Raw genomic sequence first — 24295 nt, 5'->3', positions numbered from 1 at the left:
TGTTAAGAGGCAGGCACTTGGAAACAAGGAGACTGGAAACAAAAAGGGAAGAAGGAAGTGAGGCAGGGTGGAGGCAGGAAGTGAGGCAGGGTGGAGGCAGGAAGTGTGGCAGGGTGGAGGCAGGAAGTGAGGCAGGGTGGAGGCAGGAAGTGAGGCAGGGTGGAGGCAGGAAGAAGTGAGGCAGGGTGGAGGCAGGAAGTGAGGCAGGGTGGAGGCAGGAAGTGAGGCAGGGTGGAGGCAGGAAGTGAGGCAGGGTGGAGGCAGGAAGTGAGGCAGGGTGGAGGTTTGCTTCCTGGCTGCTTTAAGGCCATGGGAAGCTCCTGTCTCCTTGAACTGTGAAAGCAGTCTTATGTGGCCATCGACCTGCTCCATGGAATAGGACCCTCAGACAATCAAGTATCAGGATGTGGCCCCTGGTGCTGCCTGCTTCAGCCTAATCTATGGATTTGGTATGCAAAGCTGCTCTTCCCTGAGGAAGGGCTGTACTGGCCTGCTGAAGGGGTCTGGAGGGCCACTAGCTAAGTGCAGGACCGGAAGTTCAGGCTTTGTAACAAAGCACTATATTCTGGGAGGATGACATGCAGACCACCTGCTTGCTAGGGTAACTCCAGCAGAGAAGCCAGTGACCTGGAGGATGGTTTTACTTCTTCCTAGATCTGTGTTTGCAGCTTTGACTCAGCTTCTGTAGGTCACATCATATATAACCTCTGCCCCTGTGTCTGATGAACTTGACTTCCTCCTTGGTAGAGGTTGTGCCAAGCTCAGAGAGGGGGAGCTGTTTCTTGGTGCCTCTAAGTGCAGAGGCCTGCCTGTCTTCTCTAGGCCTTGTTTACTTGGCACACATCCTTGGCTGGCAGGTACTGTTAGGAGCATCGAGGTTACTGTAGAGCATGAACTGGCCTTTGTTAAATATTTTGCAGGCTTGCTGTGTTTGAAGTCATTTTTTGGCTCTGGGGCTTATTTCATCCCAGAAGAAGTTTCTAGAAATAGGTGAAGACCTCTACTGCATGTAAAATAAACGTCTGTCCTGACCTCTCACACACTGGCATGATTAAAAACAAACAGGTTGAGAATAAATGCCTGCTGTCTCTGTGACCTGTCTCCAGCCTTGCTGTGTAGATAGTAACCTGTGGGCATGAGGAGAAACAACCAGGAAATGAGAGGCCAGCCAGGAAGCACTGGGTCTGGACACCATGTGCTCCTGGAGAAGTTCAAAGTTCTTCAGCTGTGTAGAGTACACACTGTTTGAAATACGAGCGAACCTGGTCACAGGGCCTGTGTGTGCTCGTGGACTGGATGCTTTGGATTCCTGGCTGCTAGGCTCTTTACGAACCTCAGGTGGGAAGAAGGATGCAGGGTGGGGGTACCCCCAGTTTAATATCAAGGCTACACTTGAATAGCACCCCGTGTCTCGGACAGGTGTCACTTGTGTAAGAAGCATGTCATCTTTCCAATTAATTTTTCATTCTTCCGATAGTGAAGACCCCCATCTCAGTCCTTCTGGGGTGCTATCAACAAACAAACAAACAGCCCCATGGGCGTGGTAATGCAGAAATAACAGAAACTTACTGCTCACAGTTCTAGAGGTCAGGAAGTTTAAGTGCCAGGGGACTCAGTGGCTGGGGAGGGTTCTCTGCTTCATAGGTGGCGTTATCTTGCTGTAAACTCACATAGCAGATGCCTCAGGCAATTTCTGTAGGACCAGCTCTGTGGAACACTAATCCCATTGGTGAGGGCTATACCCTTATGATTAGTCACCTCGCTGAAGTCCCATTATCTCTTAATATTATCACAGTGAACTTTGTTGGGAAACCCAGACGTTAAGACCAGAGTAAGATCTCTTACCTGAAAATTCATTATGGGTTGTGCATTTTGTGGCTTGTCGATTGCTAGAAACACAAACCAAAGCAATAATAGCAAGAAAGAGGTAATTACCAAATCCTCATCTCACCGTATTTTTACAGTGCAGGAAGTTCTCTGTAGAGTGCTCCACCACTGCAGGCAAGTGCTGTCCTGTTACCAGCAGGCTGGAGCATACACCATTGCTGCAACCTGTGTAGGGGACATGGAACATGGGGATGCTTTCTTACTTATGTGTATGAGGAACTGAGACGGGATGCTTGTCCTTTGGACTAGATGAGAATTGAGTCGGAGAGAATATTGTCTGTGTTAATGGTTCTTAATCCTCTTAGACCCACTCTTTCATAACCAATATACCATGATGCTTTGTGGAAAATGGTGGAACAGAATTGCCAATGCTTTGCATGTGTCTACTCCTTTGGCAATGTGATGTCTCCACTGTTCTTATCAAGATGAGGGGTATGTTTCTGTGTTCCTTGAATCCAGCCTGGCTTCCTGATGGACCATGACTGACAGGCTGCAGTAGAAGTGTTGTGTGATTCCAGAGCTGAGGCCTCAAAGGCCTGGCAATTTGTTCCTTATACCCAAGGCACTGTGGGAGGAAGCCTGAGATAGCCATGTGGAAAGGCCATGGGGATGAGGGTCCAATGCCCTGGGCTACTGCTGTATGTGCAGCCATCCAGGACTGGCCTGGCCTCATGGATCTGATGACACATCACCAGGGCACTATGTGCTCAGCCGTTATGGGAAAAGGTGTGATTATTTTTTTAATCACTAAGTTTGGGGACAATTTTTAATGCATGACTCTGAAAACCATATTTTAAGTGCATATGAAATGCCTAGTATCTGTGAAAATCATAGGCTGCCATACATACAGATGAAAAGAAAAACAGAGTGCCTTCATTTTAATGCAGATGTAATAGGAAAATAATCTATAATAAAATAATATGTGAGTTCTTGAGAGACAATTGTGTTTGAAGTCACAGCGAAGCAGCTATATGTGCCTGAAGCCACTGGGAACTTCTCTACCCCAGTTGGATGGCACCTGAGTGATAGCATCAATAATGTGATTTTTTCCCCCAAAATATTCAGTAGCCAAATTCATAAATACAACAAATCATATTTTATCTCTATTGATATAGCAGTCATATCCTTAGAAAATTAATTTATATGAAAACTGTAGCTCCAGAGCCTGTATATATCCATAAAATGGAGTTAGACTCATAAATTATGAATACATTCAAAAGACAAAGTAACTCAGCAACAACAGATAGAAGGCTTTCAGCTAGGAAGAAATTGATAACATTCAGAAATGTGGGTTTTCGCAAGATAATGGATAATACCAGAAATGGTAACCATGTGAACAGACAGCTAAGATACTTTCCCTATTGTTTACATCTCTTTAAATGATAGTTGACTCTTTAAACAAACAAACAAAAAATGAAAGCAATTATGCAAAGATCAGGAGTGATAAAACAGAAGCATACTACTGTGTGGTTTCTATGCTACAGGACATAATGTATATGATATATGACTCATGATATATGGCAACTAATAATATCCATTGAAGATAGGCAGTGATAAAAATGTATACTGGGGCTGAAGAGGTAGTTCCATGGTTAAAGGCACTTGCTACTTTTCCAGAGAACCTGAGTTTGGTTTTCAGCTCCCATTTTGGGTAGCTCACAGTTGCCTGTAGCTCTGGCTGTCCTTGGAGGGCACCTGTACATACCTGGCATAGGCTTATACAGATCAAACACATAAAAATAAAATCTTAGAGAATGTATACTAAAATGTCAAAGCCTCTATCAAAATACCCCAACAGTTGTCTTGTCACATGGGCTAACGAAAGTGATAAAGTTAGAAAAAAAAATATACAGTTAATTCAAAAAAGGAAAAAGAACCAATGACAGAATGAATAGCAAACATTTAGACATCTTAAGAAAAATTTAACCCTACCCAAACACATATGAAATGTAAATAGTAAAATATCCCAATTAAAAGGCAAGGATTTTAAGATCGGATTAAAAAGAAAATGGAGAACCCAACTTTATACTGTCAAATAAAATAAAATCAAACAAGGTGCACCTTGACTATGGAGACACACAGAGATGGGTAAAGATGCACTATGATAAAAATAACCATATAAAGTAGACCGTACTGCACACCTAAGTGTTTGTTTATATAACAGATCTCATGATGTGCTCTTATCACAACTTTATAAACATGACTAATTACGTATAAATTGCAAACTGAAGGGCCTGTACTGGATCAAATAGATTTCAGAGCAGAGGGCATTATCAAGAATGAAGAAATTTCATAGTGATGTTGTCGCCACTAGCTAGAGACTAACCTGTGCTGTGTAAGAAGATTCTGTCCCCAAAGGAAAAACAAAAAACAGTGATAAATAGGACAAAGTAGAGTTACTCCAAGTAAGAAGGCAAAGAAAATGAAAAGGAACAGAGTGGAGTCATTAAGAAAACAATCCTACTAACAACCACCGCCATCAATGACAACAAAGCCAGGGGAATGGTTCTTTACGTGGATTGAAATAAAACAAAACTAATCTTGACAAACCCATATGCACACTGATCTGGAAAAAGAGAAGAAACTAATGTCCACGATTAGAGAGGAGACAGGTGACCAACCTCACCAGAAATTGTGTGTTATTTGAAATGAAAGAGAATAACACAGAAAACTTTATGTGAATGTGCTTGCCCCTTAGACAAACTGACAAATGCCTTGAAAGACATGCGTCAGCAAAGCTCCCTGATTGAAAATGATGTCAGGTGTAGGGGAGATGGGTTAGTGGAGAAAATGCTTGCCATGCAAGTACGAGGACAGGTTCCGATCCTTAGGATCCACAGAAAGCTGGGTGGGTGTGGCTGCCTACCTGTAATACCGAGCAGAGATGGGGATCTCCAGGTAGAGATAGGGGATCCCCAGAGTAAGCTAGCTAGCTACACTAGCCCAATAAATGAGCTTCAGGTTCAGTTAGAGACCCTAACTCAGTCAATATAGTGGAGAGAAAGTAAGAAAGACGCTCAATTCCTACCTCTGGCTTCTACACACATGCATTCATGCAAGCATGCAGACATTCATGCCTAACACAAAGCAATTTAAGTAGCCCTATTTTTAAATGACCTATGTCTATTATGTAAATGAATTTATAATTAAGTACTTTGCCCACAGTGAAAAATGTCAAACCAAAGTAACTTTACTGGAGACTTCTATCAAATGTGTAAATTAAAAGATGTGCTCAGTGTAATATAGACACCATGGATAACCTTCAGTCAAGATTGAGATGATTACATTGGGAGTTAGACAAGCAAGTGCTCACTCCCTGTGTCTGTTTGTTATTGTACTGAAGGCTCTGGCTGGCATGATTAGTCAGGAAAAAAGTGAATAAACGATAATTTCAAAAAGAAGAAGGTAGGCCGGGAATGATGGCACACTCCCTAAGTTCTAACAGTTGGAGCAGGAGTAGGGGCAGGGACAAATACAGGTGGATTGTTTTGAGTTCAGTGCCAGCCTGGTTGACATAGCAAGTTCCAGGTCAGCCAGGGCTACACAGTGAGACCCTGTCTTAATAAAAGGTACACCAGCCGGGCGGTGGTGGCAGCACTTGGGAGGCAGAGCTAGGCGGATCTCCGTGAGTTTGGGGCCAGCCTGGTCTATAGAGCTGAGATCCAGGACAGGCACCAAAACTACACAGAGAAACCCTGTCTCAAAACAAACAAACAAACAAATAAATAAATAAACAAATAAACAAAGGTACACTGCCCTTATTAGCAGATGCTGTGGTTGTTGAAAATCTGAGGGTGGTATAGAGCTCAGGGTAGAGTCCTGGGTTTGATTACCAGTATCAAAGAAAAACTAATGCAGTTTATAAAAAAAGCCTCCCAAAATGAGTGAGCTTGGCAATGAGTTGTGGGATATACAATCAATAGACAGAGGTGTATTTCTATACACTAAGAAAAAAACACATATCAAAATATAGAGTTTTTTGTTGTTGTTTTGTATGTTGTTGTTTGTTGTGTTGTATATGTGCATGGGTGCACTCAGGCCACGGCCGACAAGCAGAGCTTAGAGGATGTCTTCTGGGAGTTCCTTCCTGCCACCACATGAATCTTGGGGACCAAACTCAGGTCATCAGACTTAGCGACAAAAGCCTTTAGCCACTGTGCCGCCTCTCCAGCCCAAGTTATCTTTCATAATAGCATACAATATGAAATCTGTGAGGGTAAATTTGACCAAGTTGTATAAATTGCACATGAAACATGAAAATATTGCCTTCATAAAATGCAAAAATGGACAGCCCCAGTGGGCAGGACAGACATTATTTGTACATCAATTTTCCACAAGTTGCTGGAGGGATTGAATACAGTCCCAATCAACCATTCTCTTTCTCTTTTTCCTGTCTCTGGCTTTTTGTTTGATTTTTGTGTGTGTGTGTTTCTTGCTCTGTAGTTCTGGCTAGCCTGGCACTTACCATGCAGCCCAGACTGGCTTCAAACTTACAAGGATCCTCCTGCCTCCACTCCTGGAGTGTGGGGATTCTGGCCTGGTGTCACAAAATCTGGTAGATTGTTTTGGTTTTATTTATTTTATAACCCAGCCATGATTTTCCCTCCTAGTCCCTCCCCTCAGTGCCTCTATTTCCATACCACCCCCTATCCACTCCACCTCCGTTTCTGTTCAGGAAAAGGGCAGGTCTCCCATGGGTATCAACAAAACATGGCATATCAAGTTGCAGTGAGACTAAGCACCTCCCCATATATTAAGATTGGACAAGGTGACCCAGTATAAGGAGTAGGGTCCAAAAGCCAGTAAAAGAGTCAGAGACACCCCCTGCTCCCACTGTTAGGAGTTCCACAGGAGGACCAAGCTACACAACTGTAACATATATGCAGAGTGCCTAGATCAGTCCCATGCAGGCGTTCTGGTTGTTAGTTCAGTCTCTGTGAGCCCCTGTGAGCCGGCTAGTTGATTCTGTTTTCTTGTGGTGTCCTTGACTCCACTGGCTCCTACAGTCCTCCCCCTCTTCTGCAGGATTCCCTGAGCTCTACCTAATGTTTGGCTGTGGGTCTGCATCTGCTTCCATCAGTTGCTGGATGAAGCCTCTCTGATGACACCTAGGCACCAATCTAGTGGTATAGCAGAATATCGTGAGGCATGATTACATTGACATTTGCTCTCCTCCAGTTGTGATGGTTCTATCCTGGGTCTCTGGGTCATCCAGCCTGTGGACCCAGGTGCTCCAGGCAGTGACAGGAGTGGGCTCACTCTCTTGGCATGGGTTTTAGCTAGACCAGTCATTGGTTGGCCACTCCCTCAATCTCTAGGCCATCCTTAACCAACACATCTCATAGGCAGGACAGACTGTAGTTTAAGCTATGTGGCTGGGTTGGTTGTCCACTCCCTCCACTTGAAGTCTTGCCTGGTCACAGGAGACGGCCAGTTCAGGTTATATATCTGCTATTGCTAGGAGTCTTAGCTGGAGTCATCCTTGTAGATTCCTGGGAGATTCCCTTGCACCAGGTTTTTACCTGAAATGCCTCCTCCCATTTCCAGTGGTCTCTCTTAGTATTCTCCCCTTCCATATCCCTCCCCCACCCAACCTGATCTCTCATGTTCCCGTCCCCATCGACCCAAAGTCCACTCACAAAATCTCTTCTATTTCTCATTTCCAGGGAGATCTGGGCATCTTCCCCCCGTGAACCCTCCTTGTTACCTAGTCTCCCTGGTTCTGTGGATTGTAGCATAGTTATCCCTTATTTTACAACTAATGTCTAGTTATGAGTGAGTACATAACATGTTAGTCTTTCTGGGTCTGGGATACCTCACTCAGGATGATTTTTTTTTGTTCCATCCATTTGCCTGCGGATTTTATGATGTCATTGTTTTCAACAGTTGTATAGTATTCCATTGTGTAAATGCACCACATATCTTTATCCATTCCTAGGCTGAGGGACATCCAAGCTGTTTCCAAGTTCTGGCTATTAAAAATAAAGCTGCTATGTACATAGTGGAGCAAGTGTCCTTGTGGTATGACTGAGTGTCCTTTTGGGTACATGTCCAAGTGGTATACCTGGGTCTTATGGTAGATTGAAAACTGGGACTCAATCTACCACAAAGTGACTGCACAAGTTTGCACTCTCACTAGCAATGGAGGAATATTCCTCTTGCTCCACATCTTCTCCAGTATGAGCTGTCACTTGTGGTTTTGATCTTAGCCATTCTGACAGGTGTAAGATGGAATCTCAGAGTCATTTTGATTTGCATTTTCCTGATGGCTAAAGATGTTGAACATTTCTTTAAGCCTTTTCTCAGCCATTTGAGGTTTCTCTGTTGAGAACTCTCTGTTTAGAGCTGTACCCCATTTTTAAATTGGATTATTTGGTGTGTTGATGTTTAGTTTCTTGAGTTCTTTATATATTTTTGGAAATCAGTCTTCTATCAGATGTGGGGATAGTGAACATCGTTTTCCACTCTGTAGGCTTCTGTTTTGTCCTATTGACAGTGTCCTTTGCCGTACAGAATCTTTTCAGTTTCATGAGGTCCCATTTCTTAAGTGTTGATCTTAGTGTCTGTGCTATTGGTATCCTGTTCAGGAAGCTGTCTTCTGTGCCAATGTATTCAAGGCTATTTCCCACTTTCTCTTCTATCAGGTTCAGTGTATTTGGATTTATATTGAGGTCTTTTATCCACTTGGACTTGAGTTTTGTGTAGAGTGATAGATATGGATCTATTTGCATTCTTCTACATGCTGACATTCAGTTATACCAGCACCATTTATTGAAGATGCTTTCTTTTCTCCACTGTATATATAATTTTAGCTTCTTTGGTGAAAAATCAGGTGTCCATAGGTGTGTGGTTTCACATCTGGGTCTTCAGTTAGATTCCATTGATCCACCTGTCTGTTTTTATGCCAGTACCATGTGGTTTTTATTACTATAGCTTTGTAGTAGACCTTGAGATCAGGGATGGTGATATCTCTGGAAGTTCTTTTATTGTACAGGATTGTTTTAGCTATCCTGTTCTTTTTGTTTTTCTGTATGAAGTTGAGTATTGTTCTTTCAAGGTCTGTAAAGAATTGTGTTGGGATTTTAATGGGGATTTCATTGAATCTGTAGATTGCTTTTGGTAAGATCGCTATTTTTACTTTGTTAATCCTACTGATAGCTTCTTCAATTTCCTTCTTCAAAGACTTGAAGTTCTTGTCATACAGGTCTTCACTTGCTTGGTTATAGTTACACCAAGATATTTTATATTATATGTGGCTATTGTAAAGGGTGTTGATTTCTTGTTTTTTTTTTTTTTTAGCCCATTTATCATTTGTATATAAGAGGGATACTGATTTTTTTTTAGTTAATCTTGTATCCATAAACCAGACTAAAGGTGTTTATTAGCTGTAGGAGTTCCCTGGTAGAATTTTTGGGGTCGCTTATGTATGCTATCATATTATCTGCAAATAATGGTACTTTGACTTCTTCCTTTCCAATTTGTATCCCCTTGATTTCATTTAGTTGTCTTATTGCTCTAGCTAGAACTTCAAGTACTATATTGAGTAGGTATGAAGAAAGGGGACAACCTTCTCTTGTTCCTGATTTTAGTGAAATTGCTTGAATTAATTTAATTTGATGTTAGCAATCAGCTTGCTGTATATTGCTTTGATTTTGTTTAGGCATGTTCCTTGTATCTCTAACCTCGCCAATACTTTTATCATGAAGGGGTGTTGGATTTTGACAAAGTCTTCTTCAGCATTTAATGAGATGACCATGTGGGTGTTTTTCTTTCAGTTTGTTTATATGGATTACATTGACAGATTTTCATATGTTGAACCATCCCTGCATCTCTGGAATGAAGTATACTTGATCATGGTGGATGATTTTTTTTTTCATTTATTTTTTGAGATTGTAAGGATGATTTTTTTGATGTGTTCTTGAATTTGGTTTGCTGTAGTTGGAGTTTTCTCCAGTCCTGCTCAGACTCGCTCAGACCCAAATAAACACACAGACGCTTATATTATTTAAACTGTTTGGCCTAATAGTTCAGGCTTCTTGCTATCTAGTTCTTATATCTTAAATTAACCCATTTTCTATTAATCTATAAGTTGCCACATGGCTCGTGGGGTATCTTTACATGTTGCTTCTCTTGGCGGTGGCTGGCAGCGTCTCCTGACTCAGCCTTCCACCTCCCAGAATTTTCCTGTCTCCTTATCCTGCCTACACTATACTTCCTGCCTGGCCACTGGCCAAGCAGCATTTTATTTATCAACCAAATTAGAGCAACACATTCACAACATCCCCAGCAGTTTGCTAGTATTTTATTGAGTATTTTTGCATCAATGCTATGAGTGAAATTGGTCTGTAATTCTCTTTCTTTGTTGAGTCTTTGTGTGGTTTGGGTATCAGGGTGACTGTGGCTTCAAAAAATGAATTTGGCCATGTTCCTTCTGTTTCTGTGTTGTAGAATAATTTGAGGACTATTGGTGTTAGCTCTTTTTTGAAAGTCTGGTAGAATTCTGTGTTAAGACCATCTGGCCCTGGGCTTTTTTTTTTTTTTTTTTGGTTGGGAGATCTGTAATGACTGCTTCTATTTCCTTGGGGGGTTAAAGGTCTATTTAAATTGTTTAATTTAACTTAATTAACTTTGGTAAGTGGTAGCTATCAAGAAATTTGTCATTTTCTCTTAGATTTTCCAATTTTGTGGAGTACAAGTTTTTGAAGTATGATCTAATGATTCTTTGGATTTCCTTGGTGTCTGTTATGTCCTCCTTTTTGTTTCTGATTTTATTAACTTGGATGTTCTCTCTCTGCCTTTTAGTAACTTTGGATAAGGGTTTATCTATTTTGCTGATTTTCTCAAAGAACCAACTCTCTGTTTCATTGATTCCTTGCATTGTTCTCTTTGTTTCTAATTTATTAATATCACCCACAGTTTGATTATTTCCTGCCATTTACTCCTCTTGGTGCGCTTGATTCTCTTTGTTCTAGAGCTTTCAGGTGTGCTGTTAAGTTGCTAGCATGAGATCTCTCCAATTTCTTTATGAAGGCATTTAGTGCTTGAACATTCCTCTTGGTGCAGCTTTCATTGTGTCTCACAAGTTTGGGAATGCTATGTATTCGTCTTCATTGAATCCTAGGAAATCTTTAATTTCTTCCTTGACCCAGGGGTAACTCAGTAAAGAGTTGTTCAGTTTCCATGAGTTTGTAGGCTTTCTGTTGCTTCTGTTGTTGATGAAATCTAACTTTAATGCATGGTGACCTGATAAGATCCAGTGGGTTATTTCAAGTTTGTTTGTTTGTTTGTTTGTTTGTTTTTTTGTATCTGTTGAGACTTTCTTTGTGGCCAAGTATTTGATCAATTTTGGAGAAGATTCTACAAGGTGCTGAGAAAAAAGCATATTCTTTTGTGTTTGGGTAAAATGTTCTGTAAATATCTGTTAGGTCTATTTGAGTCAAAACTTCTATTAGTTCTATTATTTCTCTGTTTGGTTTCTAGATGACCTGTCCATTCGTGAGAGTGGGGTGTTGAAGTCTCCCACTATTATTGTGTGGGGTATGATGTGTGATTTAAGCTTTAGTAATATTTCTTTTGCAAATGTGGGTGCCCTTACATTTGGGGCATAGATGTTCAGAATTGAGACATCATCTTGGTGGATTTTTCCTTTGGTGAATATGAAATGCCCTTCTCCATCTCTTTGTATTAATTTTGGTTTGAAGTCTATTTTGTTAGATATTAGGATAGCTACACCAGCTTGCTTCTTGGGTCTATTTGATTGGAAAATCTTTTCTCAACCCTTTACTCTGAGTTAATGTCTAACTTTGATGTTGGTATGTGTTTCTTGTATGCAGCAGAATAATGGATCCTGTTTTCATATCCATTCTGTTAGCCTGTGTCTTTTTATTGGTGAATTGAGTCCACTAATATCGAGGGATATTAATGACCAATGATTGTTAATTCCTGTTATTTTGTTGATGGTGGCAGTGGTAGTCTGTTTGTCTGTCTGTCTGTCTGTCTCCCTCCCTCTCTCCCTCCTTCCCTCCCTCCCTCCCTCCCTGTTTCCCTTCTTTGGACTTTGCTGGTGTGAGAATTATTATTATTTATTGCCTGTGTTTTTGTGGGTGTAGTTAACTTTCTGAGGTTGAAGTTTCCCTTTTAGTACCTTCTGAAGGGGCTAGATTTATGGATAGATGTTGTTTAAATTTGACTTTGTCATGAAACATCTTGTTTTCTCCATCTATGATGATGGACAGTTTTGCTGGGTATAGTAGACTGTGCTAGCATCTGTGGTCTCTTACAGTCTGCAAGGCTTCAGCCCAAGCCCTTCTGGATTTTAGGGTCTCAGTTTAGAAGTCAGGTGTGATTCTAATAGGTCTGCATTTATATGTTACTTGGCCTTTTCCCCTTGCCACTTTTAATATTCTTTTTTTGTTCTATGTTTAGTGTTTTGATTATTATGTGGTGTGGGGATTTTCTTTCTGATTCAATCTATATGGTGTTCTGTAAGCTTCTTGTATCTTTATAGACATGTTCTTCTTTAGGTTAGGGAAATATTTTTCTATGATTTTTAAAAATATATTTTCTGGGTTTTTGATCTGTGGTTCTTCTCCTTCTTCTATTCCTATTATTCCTAGGTTTGGTCTTTTTACAGTGTCCCAGGTTTCCTGGATGTTTTGTATTAGGAAGTTTTCAGATTTAATATTTTCTTTAACAGATGAATCTATTTCCTCTATTGTGTCTTCAAGGTCTGAGATTCTCTGTTCCATCTCTTGTATTCTGTTGGTGATACTTGCATCTGTAGTTCTTGTTTGCTTACCCAGGTTTTCCATTTTCAGGATTCCCTCTGTGTTTTCTTTATTGTTTCTGTTTCCATTTTCAGGTCTTGAACTGTTTTCTTCACCTTTTTGTTTGTTTTTCCTTTGCTTTCTTAGCATTCTTTTAATGTATTGATTTTACCCAATTTTTTTGTTTCTTTTCCTCAATTTCTTTAATGAATTTTTTTCATTTCCTCTTTAAGGACCTCTATCATTTTCATAAAGTTATTTTTAAGGTTGTTTTCTTGGGCTTCAGCTGTTTTGGATTGTTCAGGTCTTACTGTAGTAGGATAGCTGGGCTCAGGTGGTGCCATACTGCCTTTTCTGTTATTGATTATCTTCTTACATTGGTATTTAGGCATCTGGATTTGGGATGATAATAGGTCTAGTGTTTGTCTTTATTGGATGGGTGTTCTGTTCCTTGGTTTTTCTTTCCTTTCTGGTCTTCTGGCCTAAGTGTCCAAGGGTTCTGGTGACTAGTGAGTCTTCAGGTCCAGTAGGGTATCTCCACTGTGGTTTTCGGGCCTGGGCTCTCTAGATCCAGACTGGCCTCTGTAAAGCTGAAGTCTTCTGAAATTGTAGACCAGAATATGGAGCCCAGGGGAGGGGTGCAGTCTGGGGTTGTTGTGTGGGCTTTAAGGAGTGTTAGTGAGGTGGTGGGCAATGTCTTACCTGGGGTTCCTAGGTCCTGCCTGGCCTTTGGTAAAGCCAAAGACTTCTTCCAACGTTGTAGGCCAGGATATCTTGGTTTTATTTTTGTACTTCACAAACTGACACTAGAATAGCTGAAACAGGCTTGAAGATTCACATCATTCAACCTCAAAGTCTCTCTTTATGTAAAGGTAGTCAAGTCAGTATAGCCTTGGCTTGAAAAAGATGAATCGGTAGAAGAGAATTAGACTGAGGGACACTCCCATGTGCATGGTCACTTCAGCACAGCAGTGGGTAAAGGACAAGACTTCCCAACAGTTGGTGCTGAGACTTTAATCACATACCAACAACTAACTGGAAGTGATTTCTTTTTTTTTTTTATTTATTTATTTTGCAATACAATTCAGTTCTACATATCAGCCATGGATTCCCTTGTTCTCCCCCCTCCCGTCCCCCTCACATTCCCCCCAACCCCCCCCCCCATTCCCATCTCCTCCAGGGCAAAGCCTTCCCCACAGACTGAGATCAACCTGGTAGACTCAGTCCAGGTAGGTCCAGACCCCTCCTCCCAGGCCGAGCCAAGCAATCCTGCATAGGCCCCAGGTTTCAAACAGCCAACTCATGCAATGAGCACAGGACCCGGTCCCACTGCCTGGATGCCTCCCAAACAGATCAAGCCAATCAACTGTCTCACCCATTCGGAGGGCCTGATCCAGTGGGGACCCCTCAGCCATTGGTTCATAGTTCATGTGTTTCCATTCATTTGGCTATTTGTCCCTGTGCTTTATCCAACCTTGGTCTCAACAATTCTCGCTCATATAAACCCTCCTCATTCTCGCTAATTGGACTCCCAGAGATCCACCCAGGGCCTAGTCATGGATCTCTGCATCCAGATCCCTCAGTAGTTGGATGAGGTTTCTAGCACAACAATTAGGGTGTTTGGCCATCCCATCACCAGAGTAGGTCAGATCGGGCTGTCTCTCGACCATTGCCAGCAGTCTGTTGTGTGGGTATCTTTGTGGATTTCTGTGGGCCTCTCTATCACTTTGCTTCTTCCTATTCCCATGTGGTCTTCATTTACCATGGTCTCCTATTCCTTGTTCTTCCTCTCTGTTGTTGATCCAGCTGGGATCTCCCGCTCCCCCAAGCTCTCTTTCCCTCAACCCTCGCCTTTCATTACCCCCACTCATGTCCAGGCTGTTCATGTAGATCTCATTCCATTTCTCTGTCATTGGGCGATCCCTGTGTCTTTCTTGGGGTCCTGTTTTCCAGGTAGCCTCCCTGGTGATGTGAGTAGCAGACAAGTCATCCTTGTTTCATGTCTAGTATCCTGCTATGAGTGAGTACATACCATGTTTGTCTTTCTGAGTCTGGGTTACCTCACTCAGGATGATTTTTTCTAGATCCATCCATTTGTCTGCAAACCTCATGATGCCATTGTTTTTCTCTGCTGAGTAGTATTCCATTGTGTATATGTACCACATTTTGTTTATCCATTCTTCAGTTGAAGGGCATCTGGGTGATTTCTATATCTAATAATAGAGAGCTTGCACGAGGAAAACAGGAGGGATCCTTTGTCAGGAGGGATCCTTTACAACATTGGGCTAGGTAAAGATTTCAAATACTATAAACCATGATCTACTAATCACGTAGATCAGATGCACTAACTGGACTTCAATAGAACTGAGAAAACTTATGCTCTTCCAAAATTTATGCTCTTCTTTTTGGAGCCTAGTGCCTATGCTGAGACACTTTGTGCAAACTTGGTGCAGGGAGGAGGGACTTGGACCTGCCTCAACTGAATGTACCAGGCTCTGTTGACTCCCCATGGGAGACCTTGCCTTGGAGGAGGTGGGAATGAGGGGTAGGTTGCGGGGAGGAAGGCTGGGGAGCAGGAGGAGGGAAGACAGGGGAATCTGTGGTTGGTATGTAAAATGAATAGAAAATCTCTTAATAATAATAAAAAAAGATCATTTAAAAAAAAGATTGAGCTTTATACAATCCTGTAGGGCATTCTCTTAATTAGTGATTGATGGGGGAGGGTCTACCCTTGGGTGGTGCCACCCCTGGGCTATATAGTAATCCTGGGTTCTGTAAGAAAGCAGGCTGAGCAAGCCAGTAAGCAGCACTCCTCCATAGCTTCTGCATCAGCTCCTGCCTCCAGGTTCCTGCCCTGCTTGAGTTCCACCAATGATAAACAGGTGTGTGGAAGAATAGGCTGAATCAACCCTCTCCTTCCCAAGTTATTTTGGTTATGGTGTTTCATCACAGCAATAGTACCCCTGACTAAGACAGGGTGTGAAAAGATGTTTGACCCCATTGGTATCAGAGAACTATGAATTCAAAACATGTTATCAGCACACATCTGACTTGGGGCCGCAGGACATCCCCTATGCCTCACATGGATTATAGGAGGAACAAGCCACACAGGAAGAGAGCTTGGCAACCATGGCACTCCACCCAAGAGCAATGGTATACATGACAGCTGTCTGGCTAGACTTGGACACAGATACTCACAGCGTTTCTAGTTGTAACCACCAGTATCTGGAAGAAGTGTGAATATCACCATAAGACAGTGGGACACTGATGGGATACACACTGTAGATCACGACTCAGTAGTAAAAAGGAATTGGTCCTCCCTATGTGAAACCAAGTGCTACAACATGGTCAGATTTCAAGGTGACTGTGTTGAGCAGAAGCAACAGAACCTGGGGCCAGTTTATTGTGTCTGCAGGCATGGAGGGCTGGTCTGTGGTGAGGGCAAAGCAGGGGTAAGAGGCTGCCTTTGTTGAGAAGGAGAGGGGTACTTTTTATTGTGTCAAGTGCAGTGAGGATCTCAGATGGTGTGTGTGTGTGTGTGTGTGTGTGTGTGTGTGTAACACACTTAAAAACATACAGGACAGCACATACCCTTTTTATGTTGAAGACTAGTTCCACCCGAGAAATATGGCCAGCTGAATTGCTCCCCCAGACTTTCTAAGATGCCTACAAAGACTCCACTGAGGTTCCTGCTGAAGAGTCGAACCCATTCTTAGCTTTTCTTTGTCTTCATCATAGTTTTTGAGTCTCAAGAGGTATTCAATGCCCCAAACCCCAAGCTGTGGCTTGATTTTGCTCTGCTCCTCAGGGGCAACCAGGTCATCATTAGCACAACAGTAGGGTGTTGTTACCATTGCTTCTGCCCACAGTTAAAGAGGATCTTCATAGTCCTGGGTTTCAACCCATCATTTAGAGATCTTGGCTTTTGTGCCTACTAATTTCTACCGTCTCTGTGTTCTAGGGCTGTATTCATTTAGCAGGAAGTTGTTGACAGGCCTTCTCTCCACTGTGTGCTTAGGGAGGTGGCAGAAGCATCGATCTCTTCTGCTAATTGTTAGTGCCCAGCCTAATAAAGCCTGGATTCTTTTAGCGCACGTTCAGATGCTTCTCTGCATCATTTGCTGATGGCTTTATGTGTTACTCCATGTCTGTGTCCTTGCCTCTGGCAGGGATCTCACACTGAGGAGGCACTTACTCACAAGCTGATTTTGAGGGGAGCATAAGCAACCTATTAACAGCTAACAAGTAGTGTTGGCTGTTTCTCCCCTCTGTCGGGACCCGCTTGTTAAATCTGAATGCTTTCACGATGTGCTTGACCAGGCGAGCCATCTCCCCTGTAAAAAGTGAAAACAGAAAAGCAAATGTCTAGGCCTGCTTACACCAGTTACTTCATTCCCGGAACATCTGTTGTTTTTATTGGCTGCGCTCTGACATGATCTACATAATAACGACTAATTAATTCACCTACACAGGCATGGCACTAGTAGGTTACTAGGTACACTGTTTGTGTAGCTGTACACATGCCACGTTTGCACAGTATTTATTTTTATGGAAGAATCTATACCACAAAGGTTAGTGTGGATTTGGATTTGTTTTTATTAAACTCAGAAATGTTAGAATCTGGAAGGAGAAGATAGCTTTAGGACACGTGGAAAGAGCCACGGGCCATACCGTGGGGTGCTGTCAGGCAACCGTTGTACCAAAGAGATGATGCATTCCCCGAACATTCATGAGATCATGCGTGGTCCGGCCACAACTGGCTATTAGGAAAACTCAAGAATGTTTTTGGGGGTGTCAGTTTCCGCTCTCTTGGAGCCTGGTTCCTGGGAAGACAATGATGCCTCTCGGGTGGAGGGAGCTGTGGCTTCACACACTGGCTACCTTGTCAGTTAAATACACTTTCCCAGCTCCTGCTTATCCATAAAACCCATGCTTTGTCATAAAATGACAGCGTTGATGAGAACAAGGAAGTATGTAACAAAGTATGTGTGTAGTAAAGGAAGTATGTGACAAAGTATGTAACCAAGTATGTGTGTAACAAAGGAAGTATGTAACAAAGTATGTGTGTAACAAAGGAAGTATGTAACAAAGTATGTGTGTAACAAAGGAAGTATGTAACAAGGAAGTATGCACTCAGACCTCATCAGAGAAGTTTCTTTGTGCCTCATACATTGGTTACTGTAGAAACTCATAACTGCTCCAAGCCCAGTGTGACTAAGTATCTGTGGAGGGCTCAGTCACAAAGGGGATGTCTGTAGCATACCCTTCCCACAGACTCAGGGATCATCACAGAAGAGGGACAGAAGAGCCAGAGGTCAGTGAAAACCTGTACAAAACTGTCATCTGGATGTGGCAGGATGGCTGAACTCAAGAACTCCAGCAGCTGTGGTTGCCTGCACCAGACTTGAATAAGATCAAGCCAGCCAACAGTCTACCAGGTGTGTATTTCAAAGTTTTAGGAAACAGTGAAATAAAATTTCAGGAATATGGGTATCCTTGCAGCTGAATTCCACCCTTAGCATTTTAGCATGCTTGCTTAATCAGTTATTTACCTGATTGTCCCTCCATCCTTCCACAAATATGCATTCTTCTCTGGATGCATCTCTGCATACTCCTCTCAAAACAATCCAGTACATATATCTAGAGTTTTAATTTAATGTAAAATGCCCAGAGCTAATGATCTATTCCCTGAGTATGGCTGATGAATACTACAGCAGCCCCAACTATACTGGCCCCTGGTGTTTGCTCCCTGCACAATCCCTTGTACTTACTCATAACCAGTAGTTCAAAGAGAGAGAGTCAGTCACCCCCACAATGATGTTGCAGTGTACCTGAGGTTCCACTTTGTTAGTAGCCTCGAACCAGAGACCTGTGTGGGATACATGAAGGTAAGGGGCCCTATCAGAAATGTCCACATGTTGAGGAACTAGATGTGACTCCTAGCGCCTGAACCTGGCCTCAAGCCAATGCCCAGCAAAGAGCTGGGTTGTATAGTTGGAAGGAAAAAAAAATCCCAACTGAGAGGAAGCTTAGATGGAGACTCTTCCTGGTTTAGCATCCTGATGGGGCTGCAGCCTCACAGAACACTGTACAAAGGATCCTGGGAAGTCATGCCTGAGCTTCCCTCTACAGCAACCCTGAGACAGTGGGTGCCTCTGTTGTTTTAAGATGCCGAGTGTGTGGGAATTTGTTACACAACAATAGAAAAATGCAAATATTAACACTTAGAGAAGTGGGAGTGTCACTGTAACAAACACTCAAGAATTTGGGGCAGTCTTGGAACTCATCAAGCATGAGAGAGAAAGCTTTGGTCTCTAAAAGGATGGGACTAGAAATCAGGGATTTGGCGGGGGGGGGGGGGGGGGGGGGGGGCTGCAAGCCAGAGCACAGAAGAGGTGAGTCCTTGGGATGTTGCGCTGAAAACTTGCCAATATCCTCACCTATTTGGAAAGCAGCCATGCCCACATCCTCCTCTGTGGTCTCCTGGCTGTGTCTGGTAAGATGTGAAAGGAGCAATCGATGGAGAGAGCTATTGCACAAAAAAGAAGGGGAGCAGGAGAGATGGCTCAGTCAGTAGAGGACTTGCTGGAGAGAAGCAGAACCCACATAAAAAGCGGGCATGGGGAGCGGAACCAGGAGGATGGTTAGGACTGGCTAGTCAGCCAGCTGTCCTACTTGCCAAGTTCCAGTGAGAGACCCTGTGTGGTGTCTGAGGAACGACACACAAGGTTGTCCTCTGGTCTCTACGTGCATGGGCATGCACACCTGCCTGGAAACAGATGTTAAAACAGCATGGTCTAGGATAAAAAAAACCGAGGGAGTGATGGTACAACCTTTGACTAGATCCCCAACGATTGAAAGGTGAACTATGCTGTCACTTAGAGGCATCAATGGAGAGGGTGTGTCTCACGGGTCTCTCCCCACACAAGAGGGTAGGAGGTTTCAAAGTAATGTTTCTCAGCGTTGCTGTTGTGCTAACAAGTGAAACCAGAGACTCTCAAGGCTTCATTGATATCAGATGTCCTGTTAGAGATGATTCAGGACACAGAACCGAGGGCACCTTGTTGGAACTGCAGGTTCTAGGACCCGGGATTGTCTCCAGATGGTCATCTTGGGTCTAGTAGAAAGATCTTGGGGGTAGATTCTTCCACAAGTGAGGCTGCAGCCTCTGTGCTGTCACAGGCAACCTCGTGGATCCTGAGGAGGACCCAAGGAGGCAGTGCTTGCACACCTGACCAATAAATTCTGTCAGGTGACATGTGGGTGAAGTTTTAAGCCCCTAATTATGTTAGCTTGTTACAGAGTAGAAAGCAAAGACACTGGGATTTGGAAAAGTCATGCCATACAAACAAGGATGAGAGAGACAGAGAGAGGGAGAAAGGGAAAGGGGGTGGAAGGGAGGGGGAGGGAAGGGGGAGAGAGAGAGAGAGAGAGAGAGAGAGAGAGAGAGAGAGAGAGAGAGAGAGAGAGAGAGAGAGAACATTGTCATCACTCTGGAAGATCCTCTTGGTTTCTTCCCTGTCACTCCCACCCTGAAACCATCAGAGGCAAAGACTCTTCTGATGCTGTTTACTCTAGATTAATTTTACCTGCTTTAGGATTTCATATAAATGGAATCATATCGTATATACTTTCGTGGGGTGGGGGGGTGTCCTGTCTGCTTTCACCCAGCATATTTTAGAGACCTGTCCACTTCATTGTGTGTTGTAGCTGGTCCTTTATATCACTGAATCTTTCTCTACTGTATGACTTTATCATGTTCCTTTACCCACTGGGAACAGTTTCTAGTTTTAGGATGTTATGAATCATTTGCCATGTCTCTGTTTTCTTTTTTTCAGGCCTCTTTGTGAATAGATGTCTATTTTTACTTCTCCTAGGTGAACACCTAGTTGTGGATTTACCAGGTCACAGGACACCTCTTGATTAGACTTCCAGAACTTCTCAAAGGGGTTCCCTCTCTCTTCGTTCTCACTAACACCATGGGAGACTACCCTTGCCGTGTAGTTCCAGCCTTCTCGATTCTAGTGATTCTAACAGACGTGCCGTGGGTCACAGCTGTGGTTTAATTCATTTCCTGGCTTCTAAGGATGCTGGCTACTGCCTTTTTTCTTATCAGACCCTTGTATAGATTGTTCTGGAAAGCTCTTTTAAAGAAATTTCGCCTCTAATTATTTTTGTTTGAGGAACGGGATTGTGTATATTTTCTTGTTGAGTTGGAGGGTTCTTCATGTTTCCTGGACACACGCCTTAGGTCACGAGTCTGTCACGCAAATATTTCCTCTCAGTCTGTGGCTCAAGTATGACTTTTCCTCCTGATGTTGTTTGATAGACAGTAGATTTTAATTTTGGCGGCGTCTAATGTTTCAATGTTTTCTGTTATGGTTATTGTTTCATAGGACTTGTCAAATAAACATTTACCAGTCCCCAAGTCTAAGCACATTCTCCCCTAGGCAAGAACCACAGCATCTGACTGCAGCAGTCCAACAGTCAGTTTTGAAATTAGGTAATGGAAGTTCTTGACTGTTTTTCTTTTTTTAAAGGTTGCTTTGATAGCCAAGGTCGGCATTGTCCTTACAACTTTCTTCAATGGCAAAAGTATTCTCTCTCTAAGGTGTTTTGGGGTTTCTGTGTGAGTATCTCATCCTAAAACATGGTTGATAAAAGGAACTGGATCTATGCATGTGCTTACGTGTGTTGTATGTGGAAATGTATGCATGTGCAGGTGTATGGACTTGTGTGCATATATGTGGAGGCCAGAGGTGGACATCAGATGTCTGCCTCTATTGCTGTCCACATGATGATGATGATGATGATGGTGATGATGGTGATGGCAGGGTCTCGTTGTAGCCCTGACAGGCCTGGAACTTGCTGTGTAGACCAGGCTGGCCTTGAACACACAGATCCACTTGTCTCTGCCTCCTGAGTGATGCATGTGCTGCCATGCCGGGCTCCACCTTCTTCTCACTGAACCCAAAGCTCATCCTTTCAGCTGACTTGACAGTGATGCTTGAGGAGCTCCTGGATCTGTTGCTTCAGCACTGGGGCTACAGGTGCATGTGGTCCTGCCTGGGTTTTATGTGGGTGTTGAAAATTCAAACTCAGACCTCATACCTGCACAGCAAGTCCTCTTTTCCAGCGAGCATCACTCTGGCCAAGGAACTGAGTTATTAACTGTGTACTAGCTATGTTTGGTTAGGGATCATATCAAGCACAGTTTAGTCATAGGTGTTTGCATTTCCAAGGACATTTCAGGAGCTGCCAGTCTCTCTTAGGCAGGTGGGAACTGACTCTGGATGTGTAGGTGGGTCACAGGATTGCCTCGCCATAACCTGTCTTCTGGCCTTGATGAAGGTACATTGCTCAGTTTATTTATTTAATCTCTGTAATCTCCCTTGGGATATTTTGTAGCTTTCAGTGTATCAGTCTTGAACTGATTTGATTAAATCTATCCTTAAGTGTCTTGTATTTTTTTGATGGTATTGTCAGTGAATTGATTTTCAAGTTTTATATTTTGGTTATTTTCCATGATACCTTTTGTGTGTCTGTCTCCTGTCCTTAGATTTTCACTAAATTCCTTTCTTAGTTCTGATGGCCATCTTGTTAATTCTTTCAAAATCCTCTAGGTTTGTGACCATCTGTTTGGCAATAGGTTCAGTTTTATTTCTTCCTTTCTAATCTGGATGGCATTATAATTGATCTTTGCCATCGTACTTCCTGACCCTCCAGGGAAAAGCTGAATAAGAGTGGTGAGGGGGACACCCTTAACCTGGCCCCCCTTAAAGCTCAGGGGTCACTGTGGAAGATGGGGAGGAAAGACTGTTAAGAGCCAGAGAGATTGGTGGATCTCTGTGGGAAACATATTATCTCCTCCCAGCATGGAGGATGGAGGTGGGCTTAAAGTCACAGCCCTATCTAAAGATATACTGCTGATTGATACCTACTGAGGGGGAAGGAAGGGAAGGAGAGAGACAGACAGACAGAGAGACAGACAGAGAAACTGACACAGACACAGACAGAGAGACAGAGACAGAGACACTCAGGGAGAGATAGAGAGAGATTTCTTTAGGGATGTGGCCCACGGTTGTTCGATCATCCTCCAGTGGATGGCCCCACACAGCAGAGTATATAGGCAGCAATAACTGGAACTTGATGGTTTCTGTCAAAAACAGACACAAAGTTGTGTGGGTATGGAATGAGGGTCAATCTGGGAGGAGATGAAAGAGAGGGATGGGTATGATTAAAATACAATGCATGAAATTCTCAAAGAATTAATTAAGGATTTTAAAAGACAGAACATCAGGTGTGGACATCCTCACCTCCCTTTCAGTCTCTGTGGGGGAAATGACAGTCTATCAGCATTAGATGTGACAGTAGGGACGCACGATGTCATTTTTAAGTTGGTTTTTTGTTTTTTGTTTTTTGAGGGTGGGTGTTGAGTGTTGTTAAATGCTTGTTCTGCATCTATCAGAACACTGCTAGGACTTGCCTTTACTCTGCCAATACAGTGAATGACATTGATTGATGCTTGAATGTTAATTCAACCTTAAGTTCTGGGATGTGCCCCACTTGCTCAGGATGTATTAGCTCTTTTATATGTTACTAACATTTTATTAAAATTGTATCTATGTTTATGAGTCTATAATTTTTTTGTGGACACCTTTGCAGGGCTTAGAATTTAAGGTTTTAGTGAGTCATAAAACAAGTTGCAAAGGGCTTCCTCCTCAGCTCTTAGGAAGAATTTTACATTGTTGTTATAACCACTTCCTTGCAAGTTGACAGAATTAGCCAGTGATGCTATTGATGAGTCTAACATTTTCTTTATGGACAAGTACTTGACAAAGAGACTATTCTGTTTGTTTTGGGAGACAAGGTCTTGACTATAGTCCTGATGACCTGGAACTCATGCACTGTGCACCCTGGGTTGGCTTTGAACTTGCTGTACTCACCACCTCAGTCTTCTAAACACCAGGAGTATAGGCATGAGCTACCTACCACACCTGGCTTAGAAATTAATTTTTTTATAGATAATGATTATTGAGATTTCATGTCATGAGGAATTAGTCAATGTCGTCTAAGTTGTCAGATTCATTAGTGTGAAGTTGACACAGTCTATAATTACGTCTTTAATCCCTGTAGACTTGGTGCTGACATCTCCTGTCTCAGTCTTGATGTTGTTCATTAGTACCTTCTCCATTCTCTGGATCAGAACAGGTATATTAATCATATTTAGCACTGGTTTCTGACGCGTCTACTTCTGTTTTAACACAGCATTGGTTTCTGCTCTCGTGTTTAGTTTTCCTTCTGCCTGCCTCTTCAGGCTTGGATTTCCTTTGCTCCTCTTCCTCTAATGCTTTAAAGCTGGGACCTCGGATCATTGAAATCATTCTTCTTTTAAAAAAAGTTTTTAAAGCCGGGTGGTGGTGAACACCTTTAGTCCCAGCACTTGGGAGGCAGAGGCAGACGGATCTCTGTGAGTTCGAGGCTAGCCTGGGCTACAGAGTGAGTTCCAGGAAAGGTGCAAAGCTACACAGAGAAACCCTGTCTCAAAAAAAAAAAAAAAAAACAACCAAAACAAAAAATAAAAACAAAAACAAAAAAATTATAAAAAAGTTTTTAATCATTTTATTTCATTTTATGTAGGT

At 42.6% G+C, this 24295-nt stretch overlaps 1 long non-coding RNA gene across 1 annotated transcript in view; it reads left to right on the top strand.

Moving 5' to 3' along the window:
* Window positions 1-301: 301 nt before the first annotated feature.
* Window positions 302-24295, top strand: part of LOC128110943 (uncharacterized) — a 343357-nt gene continuing 319363 nt past the window's right edge. The window contains exon 1 of the long non-coding RNA XR_008218421.1: window positions 302-449. This is a non-coding gene — a long non-coding RNA (uncharacterized LOC128110943). The remainder of the gene's footprint in view (window positions 450-24295) is intronic.

The sequence above is a fragment of the Peromyscus californicus genome, unplaced genomic scaffold (assembly GCF_007827085.1).
Source record: "Peromyscus californicus insignis strain IS unplaced genomic scaffold, ASM782708v3 Scaffold_15__1_contigs__length_86483966, whole genome shotgun sequence".
Classification (NCBI taxonomy): Eukaryota; Metazoa; Chordata; class Mammalia; order Rodentia; family Cricetidae; genus Peromyscus; species Peromyscus californicus.
Note: the sequence above shows the minus strand (reverse complement) of the source record. Positions and strands in the feature narration are given on the sequence as shown.